We start from the raw sequence: 13,673 nt of genomic DNA on the forward strand, positions 1-13,673 counted from the left end.
CAACCTACACCTATGGGTGCAGCATGTGCTGTGGCGTGTTTATTATTCAGGGACCAGTTTGTGATATACAGCCCCAGAGTTTAATAATTTTGTCCTTACACAATCTCAGAAACCTGATATTGCATATTATTCACAAGCACACTCACATACCCAGGGCATGCACTCTTGCACACACACACAGATATTATATATCACAGTTTGGCATTTTTAGCTACCACATATTCAAGGATTCCATTAGTGCTGCCGCAGGGAGCGCTATGCATTCTGTTTTGCAGAATTGGACAGCTTCAAAAGAGAAATTTTAATTCAATATTTCAGTGAGGGCGAAATGAAATCAACATATATTTACTGTGAAGTTTGATAGTCAGGTTGTGATTTATTAAGATTTGGCAGGAGCCAGGCTGTTACTACAGACAGTATGTGAAGAAAAAAAAAACATAGGAAAGTGAAAATATGAGGCCTCAATTGTTGCTGAAGAAACAACAGGAAACAGGAGATGAACGCAAGAAGAGAATTATTTAAAAACTGTGGGAGATGGGAAGCAGGATGTTCTTCAAGAAATAGGCCTGTATTTTGGTTCTATCCTTCCCGGATAGACAGCTAATAGGTACATTAAGTGCACGGCTAGGCATGTGATTTGGACTGAAGTGCTGTGTAATTGGGACTCATTCGGAGGAGTTTTTCAATTTAGAACCCAAATGGAGTCCAAACCTCCAAGTATCCCATCTCTGCCCATTAGCTACATGACAACCCGTGAACATCAGCCGGTGTATCAAAATGACTCAATCATACACTTACTCCAATATTCGGGCACATCCTGTACAAACATACACACACGGGAACGGTCAGCCTTTTTCCTTCTAATCAATTAACATTTCAGTGGAGAGCCAGAGTGCACCAGAAGAGTCCGGCTGTCCAGAGTTGTCTCCATCTTTCACCACTTGAGGAACCAATTTAGCAACACTTTTGACACACCAGGAATTCTGCCCTGCTGAGAAAATAGCTGGAACAACTAACAAGGACACGGTACGGACATACAGTATTAGACAGGTGCCATCCTAACTTTTCCTGCTGGTGGAATAAAAACCTGTCACCGTTACTGACACTGACACAACCTTCTGTTCCTCTTCATCAGCTTCAGCATTATCATCAGCTCTCTATCACAAAGATCAAGTTGAAGTGCGTCTTTCTTATCAAAAGAATACGATCAGTTATAGATGCCATTCCTGTATGATTGCAAAAGGAGCTGTCACAACATCCCACTATTGCTATTTGTGCATGTCTGTCTGTGTGTTTTCTTTGGGGAATAGGGGGAGGAGAACGTCAGAATGCTCTGCACATATCTCAGCAAATTACTGCTGACAGCTATGATAATTAACGAGCTGCAGGCATCGACTGCTATTACTTCAAAGGAACTCTACCCGTTAAACACCAACAAACTAACAAACATCCAGCTATGGCATCACTGTTGAACTCTCAATGTACTGCCATTACCCTCCTCTACAGGCAAAGCACAGAGACTGCAGCACACCGGCTCCATCTACCTCTCCTGTCGCATTAGAAAATACAAGCAATTACTACACATCCGACTGCCAAACTGTCTCCCCCACTCATTCATCCCTCTTTTCTCCTCCCCTCTCCTTGTCTCCCCTTTCCTCTGCCCTCCCTCCTCCTTTCCAACTCCTTCTCTCTCATTTCAACGCCACCCCTTTCCTCTCATCTCTCCTTTCTGCTGTACTCTCTCATCACTCTCTCTCTCTTTGCTTCAGGTCTCCGTGGGGACAGAAGCCATGCATGAAAAATGAAATTACTTCAATCCGTTGGCCTTGGCAGTGGCGTATAAATCCTCACCAGTTAGGAAGTGATAGCTCTCCATAATTCCATTTGGGTTTTCCCCGCCTCCCTGATTTCCCACCCGTTTCCAAGTCGTCCTGCTTGGGGGGGGGGGAAAGAGATTCAGCTGCACGTTTCCACAGTCATTCCAGCCAATTAGCTCTCCCTCCCACAGTGTTCACGTAAACGCTTTTAAAACTATTGAGGGACAGCGCCAGAATCCCTATCCTTATCGGTTTCTACCAAATATTTGTTTGCACATGTGCGCATTCAAGCGTGCACAGTTGTGCCTTGTCTGCCTCATGATTTAATAATGAATGTAATAACACACACAGGCATATCACATGAATATATATACATGGTTATGCATTAAGGGATCCAATAATGGATGTCAGGGAAATGAATCCGCTTACTGCTGTAGCATGTTATCAGTCTTCTGCTTTTATCACAGAATATTGTGACAGACGGGATGTCATTTCAATAGTGATCTGCTCTCACTGTCATTCTACCATTTTGCCTTCAGAAAGGGAGGAATTGCGTTGAAAAAGAAAAAGTCCAGCGTGAGATGAGCACCAAGAGCTTCTCATAACTGCATAAGTACTTTTTATTTCCTTTAATGAAAAGAGGGAAACTCTCGCTCTGCACTGCTATCTTGCACCTCACACAATAACACACAGTAACACACACATAAAAACGTCTCCATTGGGTAATAAATAACAAAAGAATTCATTTTTCAAGAGTGCCAATAATAATCAAGAACAGTTTTCAGTTTTTTTGTTTTTTTTGTCATTCCCTCTGATTTTTCCCTCTATTTTCTTGATAGTATGTGACTATAGGGGGGGAGAGAACAGACAAGCAGCGCTCAGCTAAGAGAGATTGATAGTGAAAGTGAGACAGAGAGGCAGAGAGAGAGAGAGAGAGAGAGAGAGGCATGACTGTATCATCTGGCATCAGAAACCAGACACTGTCTAAATGACCTATTTGTCGACGGATCAAAGCAATTCCCTTCATTACTGACAACTTGTCTGGTTCTTAAGGAGATCTTATCAGTGAGCTTAGCTCCCTTCTGCCAGGCAAAACTGAATCAAATGAGAAATTATCATGCTACCGGGTCTTCGGGGAAAACAGAGAAGAGGAGATGAAGAGAGGGGAATGAATAACACAGAACCGCGATTCTACCACAATTACTGGGGTGCAGAGGAATTAATTCTCACTTAAAAATTCATGTTAACTAACACTTTTAAAGTGTCCAACTACTAACACTTAGATGTGTGACTACACTGCATGTTGTACATATACACTACCACTTAATTTAAGAATATGATGATCCAGATTCCACTTGGATGTGAAAGGGGTCGCTCGGAGCGATGAAACAGAGAATTATAACCTGACACCGCACTTCCCCTCAGCACCACAAAGCTTTATACTGTATAACAAGTTTCAGGTCATTGTTTTGGTTTTTGGGCCAACTTGATTGTTGGCTGGTTCAATCTTACACAGTGAAAAAAATCCCAAAAACCCACTGTCTTCTATCTGCCCAGCACCAACATCAAAGTGGAGCCTTTACAGCCCGTTCTCACTCACAGTGCGTCAAATCCTGCAGTCTGATTCGTGGCCCAACGTTTCTAAGTTTGACACTGTAGGTGCCCCTCTAGCATCACTGCTTGAAGCGCTTCTTTAGAACAGTACAATAAAGAGTGAGAAAGTCCAGGTCAGGGGCTAGCTGGGGTCGTAGGGTGAGTCATTCACAGGACTTTTTCTCAGGAGACCGGTGTTCGAGTCGAGAGTGATTCCTTTTTAATTTATGTCAATAATTAATAACGTCAGTAAGTGAACACACACAAATGATGTAACTGATGTCACGTGCGTGACGCAAGTTCTGTCACTTACATAACTTATGTTAGCTATTTTTACCCTAAGTATGATCCTTTCCTAACCCTATCCAACTTTTTCGGCCTAATCCTAGCCAATTAGTTTATTTTGCCTAACCCTAACCAATTATTTTTTTCCCCTTAAACTTAACTAAACTGTGACTGTTTGACAATATTAATAACATTCCAAAGGTCATAATGTGTCATACAATGTGAACTGTTTGTCAGCACGTTTTATTTTGAAAGTCGATGCGTACGTTAACGTATCAATACAAATTTGACTGCAGAGCCTTTCATGTGCAAAACTGACGCTAGAAGAAACCACTAAACAACATGAGAGTTGTACCAATTACAATCAAGAACAGTTTTCAGTTTTTTTTCAGTTTCAGGGGAAAAAAATACTTGGTTAGGGTTAGGCAAAATAAACTAATTGGCTAGGATTAGGCTAAAAAAGTTTCTTCAGGACTAGGTGGAGACCAAACACAGAGCTGAATGGCGGGGTTTCTATTTTTCTCAGTCATTAAGTCAAACTGGGGATTGAAATCACATAGCTACACAATAAGCATGAACTCGACCTAATTTGGCTTTAGCTCTTCAATTAGATATCTTTGGCACCTCATTATTAGGCTGTGATGGTGATTCAATGGAAGACTAAAAATGTACTAAATATAGCTTTTAGTTGCATTATTAAAGTTTTGAGTTTCTGTTCTGGCAATTCAAAAGATGTCTGGCCTTTGTCATGCAAAAGATTTGAATGAGCATCTGGCCCAGGACTGTAAAAAACAGGTGTTTTGTTTGTGTGCAATGCATCTACGCTATTTAGAGAGTTAGCCACAGTTTACTTGAAGTCCCTCAATTTAACATTCATAAGAAATATACAAACAATTAATAAATGGTTATAATATAGCTTAATGGAGTAGCAATTGGATGTGTTTATCTGCTCAGCTCTTTATTTGCTGTACTCGGGTTAACCAGGCTGTTCTTGTCTATTTTTTAGGTCAGGCGATGGTGGGCCTCACTGCTTTGTATGGTAGAGCGTTCCTGAGCATATTACCATTGCATTTGTTTGCCTCAGCATTCAAGCTTTTCCTCAGCCCACGCAACTATCACCATGGCAGATTAGGAGAGAAGGCGCTATATGTAAACAAAGGGGAGGAACATGGAGAGGCTTAGGGCTCCAGTATACACATTTAGAAATAGAATTTGCTGTGTTCACAGGCACTGTCGATGCCAGTATACTCATTATGTTTACAGGTCTGTCCCCCTCACCAGAGCGATGGAGGCGCTGTGAAAGTATTGACACCATAAAAAATAAAAAGAAGAAGTAAGTTTCGAACTAGCAAACACAAACACAAACATTAAAGAATGAATGTGTATCTCCTTAACCAAAAAAGCAGATAGATCAGAGAAGATTATTATATAAATGATGAATGAGGAAGTGAATGTGTGCCAGGCAGATTGATGATCTCACAAAATGAGTGACTGCTCTCATTTTACACGACCAATCCGTCCACCGATCATGTAGAAAAGCAGTCCATCTCAGTCACACAATAGAAGTCATAAAACAATAAGCTCTGTGTCAGAATCAGTTCATATGAAAAGTATTTCATACATTATCTATTGGTGATAATTGCTTTGCAATACAATAGATCTGATCAACAGTAGTTCTTCCTTAAAGGTCCAGTGTGTGGGATTAAGTCTCATCTAGCAGTGCAGATTACCACTCTACAGGCTACCTGAAAGATAGTTTCACTATGTTGTACCTTGTATGATAAGGGATCAAATAAAGATTCTTATATTATTCTTTTTCTAGACACATACAGGTTCTACATGTCTGCTCCTTTTCTCTGGTGATGTATGTCAGTGCATGTACGGGTACAGTCATTATATCTCAGGCAAATATTGGCAAATTATAATTGATGTCTCCTATACTTGGAAGTTATTGTAGTGCAGGTATGGCATACTGAAGATAATCAGAAGGTAATTGCAGTTCTCACATATGGAGAACTGCAATTACCATACACATTGCCATACTGTTCTTGGGGCATTGTGGGTAAAATTGAAACAATTACCATACAAATTACATAACTTCCTTGGTACTGTAGATCCTTGTGAATAATTTGGTTTTGAGGTTGATTTCATAGAAGAAATAATATAAATAACTGCTTTATCTGACACACCAAAGGACATGAGTAAAGCACAAGTACCAGAAGAGGCGAATGTGTTAAAAAAGTTGAGCTGATGGTGTGTTGGGTGGCGGTGAGTATCTGACTGGAGGGCTGTTGGCACTGTGGTCACAAAGCCTGCTTTACCAGCTAGGGCATCAAAGTCATCTTCAGTAAAACCAAAACAAAGTCCACATGCAGTGGATTAGTGGTTAATATTTTCTCTGCTTTGGATGCAACATAAAACCATGCACTGATATGTTAGTAGAGAAGAGCCTTATGATCATGACCATTTCGTCTTTACTAAGTCCGTTTTACAGACAGCACATTTATTGGATGTGGCCTACAGTGGTTTCTATATGGAAACATACTGACCGTATGTAGCTGCTCATGCCACCGAATGGTGCAAACATAAACCACATAAAGACATGTCTGAGAAAATACTGTGAGACAGACATTTCCTAAATTCTGTTTGCATTTGGTTACACAAAGCCTTCAGTTCAAGAAACATTAAAAGAAAGATGTCATGTCACTTTCAAATTCAACTGTTTTATTAGGTCTTTGTGTGTTATATCTTTCAGTGAGCTTCAAATGGTTAGTAGGCTGTTTATGTGAAAATATCTTTTAAAATATAAGAGTTTTAGATGAAGCCAGTGAGCATCAGTGAGCAAAGTGAGGATTAAAAAATAATTTTGAAATAAACTAAACAAATGCAAATAATACACTGCAAAAGATGCCTATTATGGCCATATGGATTCAGCTTTCATATGGATTTATATAAAGGAGATTGTGGAAAAAGGAAAATTGGAAAAACAAAACAAACAAATAAAAAACGTGCCACAAAACGAAGTGAAACTATATTCAACTGCTTGAGTTGGTAACATTTTCAAAGTAGCGCTATCTGGCTTAAGCATGTCAGACACAAACATTAAGAGAAACATGCAGACACACACACACACACACACACACACACACACACACACACACACTCAGAGACATGTCATGAGTGTGCCAATTAGGTGCGCTGTAGTGCGCTGCTGTTCAGAGAATGACACTGGTTCAGTGAGCAGTAGGACAGCAGAAACAGTCGCTTGCAGACAGCAAAGTCACAGCAAACCCCTAAAGAGCTGAAAGCCAGGCCTTTCTCGGCTCTAAAGCCTAACAAACAGGCATAGCTGCACCAAAAACGAATGCCAAAAGGAACAAACAGAGAGATATGTTCCTCCAACAGTACAGTAAAGCCTAACAGGCAGGCGAGAAATACAGGTATTGACCTACAGGTCACAAACAGACTGGTTAACTGAAGAAAATGAGCATCTACAAGAGAAAGGTTTTTAGGTGGCATTGCATATCACACACATACTCCATCTGTCAAATGCACTCTGTTGCACGCACAAAGATAAAAAGACACCTTGTGTGTTTTGCTGTGAGTCAGCAAAGTGTCTGCATTAAAAGCTTTCCTGTGGCCTTTTTAAAACACAGACTTTTGCTCAGGCTTTGATGTTGAGCATTGTATCTCTTCAAAAGGTAGGGAAGGATTGATGTTGAGTATCTCAGTTTGAAGTTGGGATTTTCAAATATGCACTTGCTAACTTAAGCATAAAACACAAACAGCATAACATCTTGTATTCATTATCTGGTGAGAGTTGCATATACAGACGTACCTGTGGCTTAGTGTTTAAGAATGACAGTCCATATTAAGGCTGTCGTGTGTAAAAACACTGTATGTGTGAATGTGTAATGTACAGCCACTCAAATGTTTAATGCTTTTGGTTTGGCTCTAAGGATGGCAACGTCTGTCTGTTGGTTGGTCAACCAAAGACCAACAGACTGAAATATCTCCAAAATTATTGGATGAATTGCAAGTTTTGTCCCGACATTGATGGTCAATAGAGGTGAGATCGACCTACTTTTCCTCTGGCGCACCACGAGGTTGACTTTTATGGTTTTGAGAGAAATGTCTCAACAACAATTGTATGTATTGGCATGAACCTGGTAGACATTCATGTTCCCCAATACAGACTCCTGGAACCACTAGCATGGAAGACTCCTGAAGGGCTCTTGTTAGTCTTATAAGGTCATTTATTAATACCGAAACAAATTTCCTCCTCTTTTCATAGGCACACAACGCAATTATGCTGTCCTGTCTCTCATAGCTACATTGCTCTGCTGAGTCTTAGCTGGTTAAATCTCAGTTGTGTCCTCTCCTGCTATAACTGAACCCAAATATCAATGTGCATTAATGATAATTTTTATTGTGACTCATAAAAATTGCACTGAAAGGTCAATCAAATCACTATTTTAAAATCGCAAAGTTGTCTGGCAAAATAAAAACAAATCCTGCTTTTTACCAACACCTATACTGTGTGATCCTATTCACTGACATTCAAAATGAATGAATACAGAGTCCGTCAGAGGTGAGTGAAAGTTGCCATTTCAACTTTACTGCTACACAGGGTTATGTACAGATGCGCTTCTGTCACTGCTTCTGAAAAGCTCAGTTTTCCCCGCCTGCGTTAAAATGCGAGCATGCCATTTTCACATTCACGGAGGGGACGCAGGGCCAAAAAGATGAGCTTTCAGATTTATCTGGCTTATTGGTCTTATGCGAGTGTGTGAAAAAATGAAATGGAGAGATAGTGTGCTCTATGTGCTTTTGTACCATTTGAATGATAGCTAGAAGTGACGCAGGTGAGATTATTAAAAGACCTTCCTCCACATTAGTGAAAATAACATGGAGTAATGGAAGTTAAGCAGTGAATGACTTTTCCAATTATTGCAGTGTGAAAGGAGTCTGGTCTTTAATAGTGCAGGCTTATGGCAAATTAGAGGTGCTATTCTCCCTGGAGGTAACAATGGAATGACTCGCCCTCCTCACTCCCCTCTTCCAGGCAGGGAGAATGAAAATAAGGCAGCCATTGTGGTGGCAGACAAAGAGCGGCCGCACCCCTTAGCTTTGGCTTAGCAGGGTTAGAGTGTGAGGGCTGCCATCTCACCATTACCTCTCTCTCCCTGCCTCTCTCTCTGCCACTCTCTTTCATTAGGGGATTGATTAAATTGTGAAATCGGGAGTGTGATGGATGCATGAATGACTTCTCAAGTCGCTCCCCAAGGCTTTGACAAGGACAATATCAAGGACCCCCTGTAACTCCCTTTTCCTCCCTTCATCCCCAGGAAACCCAATCTGAGTAATTAGAGTAAAGAGTGTTAGAGACTTGTATAGGCGAGCGAAGCAGAGGGAGAGAGAGGGTGACAGTGGCATGAAATCTGCTGCTATTGCACTTTTCTCAGCCATTTACCCCCCCCCACCACCACTCCATACCAATACAAGCACACACACTTTCGCACTGCCCACCTTTCATACACCACTTTCTCCCTCTTTTCCCCACAACCTTCCTTCTCTTGCTTCTTCTCACTTTCAAAAACCATCAGGCAGCAGAGAAGAGGAGAAATGCAGACTGGAGGGAAAATGGAGGGAAGAAAGAGTAAGAGTAAGAGAAGGGAATGAAAGTGGCTATGAATTGACTGCATCAGCACAAATGTAGCAGAGTATGAGCCCTTCTGGCTGGAAACAGGAAGTATAGAGAAGTTGCCAGGGCGGGATAAAGTTTGGGGGAGAGTTTTTATCCTTTGACCAGACACGTGACCTTTGTGGGACCTGCTGGAGTGAATTCCCCTTGCATTGTCTTTTTCAATCTAGAGAGAAAAGCATCCAGTTACATCATTGCATGGACACATTTCTAGTGGACACAGCTGAAGGGTTGTTTGGAAGGAAAAGCATACAGTTCATTCCTCCCAGCCTACAGGGGCAAACATTTCGGAGGTATCATGAGGAAAACAGATGTCTAAGGACCCAGATGTGAGTGGAAAAGCAAAAGAGGAAAGGTGTTCAGGTAGAGGCGGGAGCAGTATGCACGTTTGATGTTGACTGGAAGCTTGACAAAATGGGCTGCTCCCTGCCAAGCCTGCCCCTGCCAAGCACAGGCAGAAACTGAAGTGGGGCTGGACCTTGCCATGCTGCTGCTGGGTGTTTTGAAAAGTTGCGCATTCACAACACATAGACAGGCATGCACACACACACACACACATACACACATACATGGTCACACTGCAGCCTCTAAGTGTGTGTCAGAATGTTTCCCAGGATGTTCTGGCTCCTGCTAACCAAGCGAGGGATTCTGCTTGGCAAACTCCACCTCAGCAAGAGTCCAGCTGTCATCTTGACAAATGAACCTTGGAAGAGTGAGGAGGTGTGTGTGCTTATGTTTGCGCAGCCATGCATCTGTGTCTGTGGATTCACGCCTGTGTATTTTTACTCAAGCACAAGCACGTGTATCATAAGGATGACACACAGATGGCTGATGTACATGCGGTTTTTGCTTTCTTACAAAAGCAGCTGACCTGTCATTCCTTGATTGACACAGATCAGAAAATGGATCAGCGGTCAGGTTCAGAAAACCTCTTTCTATTCCCAGAAGTCATCAGGGAAACATTGTTGAAAATCTGGATATGCACTAGCCGCTTGACTTGATGCTGAGTGTAAAGTGACACTGACAACATAGCGACCAAATCACCTTATATAAAGAAGGGCTTCGCACGGCCTCAGATGAACCATAACATCAATCCCTGTATGCCTCGATACCAGGCGCTGTGCAAAGAGCTATGCATCACTCTGGTTTTATGAACAATGTGGGCTGTTAAAGCTTTTATAGAGCGTTAGGAGGAAATGTTCTTTTCTCCTGAAAATGAAGAGCAAATAAAAAAATGCGTGAAGCAGCATCGGGGAGTATTGGCCAGAAGTACGCATAAGCGAGAAGCAATGAGACGGCTGCAAAGTTAAAGGACGAGTTATAAAATACTGGCGACTTTTTATCCGGTGCTTAACTGTTTATCTTAGGAGCCATTTCATCTTGCGATGCTGTAAAGCATTTCATTGCACAGTGAGGAATTTTATTACACACATACACAGTGATGTATGTATGCTTGTACCAGATCTTCATGTGTGTCTGTCTGAGCTCCGGTGTGTGTCTGTGTCTGTAGTTGGGGGTTATTACCAGCATACAAAAACTTGATCACCCCATGACAGTATCCATTATACTTGCATGAAAAGATTCTGACTGAGGCTTTTCACTGTAAATGACGAAGTAAATAGGATCACTTTATTCTGGTGCAGGCCTCGATTTTGATTTCCCTCGCATTTTACCTCCAGGAGAGAAAGAGCCAGAGAAGGGGAATGGAAAAAAAACAAGCACATTAAGTGTGATTAGAATTTTTTATCACATGACTTACACCCAAAAGCGCTTCATTTCAATTCAATCACATGCCTTAGGACTTTTCCCCTCGTAATCACCTTTTTGTTCATTTCCTCTGAATGCCGTTGTTTTGTGTTGAATCAAATTTTATTCTCTTAGGTGCGTCTCTCAGGGAAACGTACAAACATTACTGAGCAAGGTGGGTGGGAGTTAAGTATTACCTGATAGGACAACTGCCATGTGTGCATGCCTGCTTGATCCGCCTGCATGATTTCCTCTGTATCTACTTTTATGCTCTGCTGTCATTCTGTCTGTCTGTCTGTCTGTCTGCCAACCTGTCCTCTCTATTTGACCAACCTTGTCTCATATCACCAACAATCACTACCACCCTCAAACCCCCCTGCTTTATCGCTGGTCCCCACCTCCCTGAGTCCCCTTCAGAATATCTTTCTTCCAATTTCACTGCACATTATTTTTTCATGTCTTCAGAGGAATAGAGATTCTTGGCTCTCCTTCATCCTACTGATCCACGGGGTCGCTGAGGCCAACCTCCAGGGGACCAGGCAGAGGCTGTTTGTTAAGCTGTTATTTATCTCCTTCATAAAGTCCTCCTCATCTCCTATTAAAGAGCCCAGAACTGTTGCCCTTGACTCACACATAACTCTTGTGTCTTTTGGTGAGATGATTTACTGTTTAATTTAACACCAACTGAACCCAGGAGGGAGCCCGCCTGGTGCTGCCTGATGTCATATCAGAGAGGAATGTGTTGGGGGGGATTTGTGAACATGTGTGTGTTTATCTCTATGTGTGTGTGTGTGTGTGTCTGTGCTTTCCATTTGTGTGGGTATGAGTGAGTGGGTGGCTGAGGCAGGGTTTTTTTGTTGTTTATTTCGTTATTGTAAAGCCTCTGTAGTAGCAGCTCTGGGCCTGGGTGTGCACAACGAGGCCACGTCTGGAAAATGTTCTCTTGAAAAATAAACCGTAGCTGAGGCTGCTGATGAACATGTTTACAGGGACTTCACGCCACTAATTTCAAAATAATGAGATATTAAACAGTGAAAATTACATTTCAGTCTCACTTCCCTGAACACAGGAGGAAACAAAGGCCAAATGCTGCTGACAAATATATGAATGTTGTAACAATTTATTTTCCTCGTCAATACCAGGAGATTGTAGGAGACTCCATTTCCTGGGGCTGATAAATGTAATTACATTGATCGCACTAATTTCATTAGAGGAAAGGAAATGAAGCTCATAAGGTATTTGTTATATGCCAAGACAAGACTACTCTACAAAGAGAGGGGGGGTCTGGCTCTTAAGAAAATAGGGGATCATTGAAGAGAAACAAGAATCAGAACAATGCGTAACGTAATAACGCTGTCAGAGCATTCATGAAGCCTTTCCCCATCGACCACCGTCTTCCGTGAGATATTAATGTGTCCCTGGATGCCCACCTCTTCTCTTATATAGTTGAGTCTTGTGGTGTTCAGAGGATAGTAAAATTGCTTTTATGGTCATATGTTTCATTAATGATATGAACTGTCAAAAAAGACAAGGGTGAGCATGTTCCTGCAGCACAAGACTCCATTAGCAAGAGTAACAATGTTAAGCACTCTGAACTTCCTCTGGTGTTTCATTCATGCCATCATAACCTAGGGCTGGCTATCGAGCTCTATCCTAGCTGTTACAAGAGCAGACTTTATTAAATAAGTGAGCAGTCATTTTGACATTAGCAGTTTCCAATTTTGACTTACTTGTGCATGGATTGAACAGTTATGTTATTTGACTTTATAAATGTGAAAAATCTATAGCCAGTGGTGTTTTGAGCCAAATGCAGCACATCTCAGTTTGCCATTTTACCATGCCAACATTTGCCAATTGTAACACTTTTTTTTAAACATGGGATAACCCTCTAAAAATAGGCAATCAACTATTTTCCCATTACCGGGAGACAATTTTACCTTTCTGTTTTTTTCTTGCTTGTTATGTTCATCATCACGAGTGTGCCAAAAAAACAGCGAACAGTAGAAAGCACGAGATCATATACCTCATCAGACTACATCCAGAAGTAAATAACCTGTTTTAAAAAAGTATTAATCACTTATATTCTGAATTAGACACATTGCTTTTTCCGAAGCTGATATCGGAAGTTGCTAAGGACTTCGACATCTTGCTTCTTTCTCATCTTTGTTAAGAGTTGCACATGTGCAGTAGCGATCAGGCAGCTGACAGGCAAGGAAGCCACTCCGGTGGTCACTTTAGAAATTATCGTTTACGTCTGTGTCCCTTTCAAAAGCAGCGCCGACTGAACAATATTTGAGTGCTGCCTGAACAGAGAACACACAAAGAACAAACGTCATAGCATTGCCCCTAACAATGGGTGAAAATTAGCTTGTCCACCTGGGTGTTGTGTTCCAATCACAGCCAGCTGGAGCTGGAGCTGCAGAGTCACAGGAGTGAATGCCGATTGTATCCACTCACATTAAAGACAAAGTGTGAAAGTGGTATCAGCCAAAAAATACAAGCTACAGTTGAGTCTGATAGGGATGTCG

The 13,673-nt window shown here is 41.6% G+C and overlaps 1 protein-coding gene across 2 annotated transcripts in view; it reads right to left on the reverse strand.

The window, feature by feature from the left end:
* Positions 1–13,673, reverse strand: part of LOC311264785 (cadherin-4-like) — a 245,464-nt gene that overhangs the window by 40,316 nt on the left and 191,475 nt on the right. The window lies entirely within an intron of this gene.

Source organism: Pagrus pagrus (genome assembly GCF_965226575.1).
Source record: "Pagrus pagrus genome assembly, chromosome: 11".
Lineage (NCBI taxonomy): Eukaryota > Metazoa > Chordata > Actinopteri > Spariformes > Sparidae > Pagrus > Pagrus pagrus.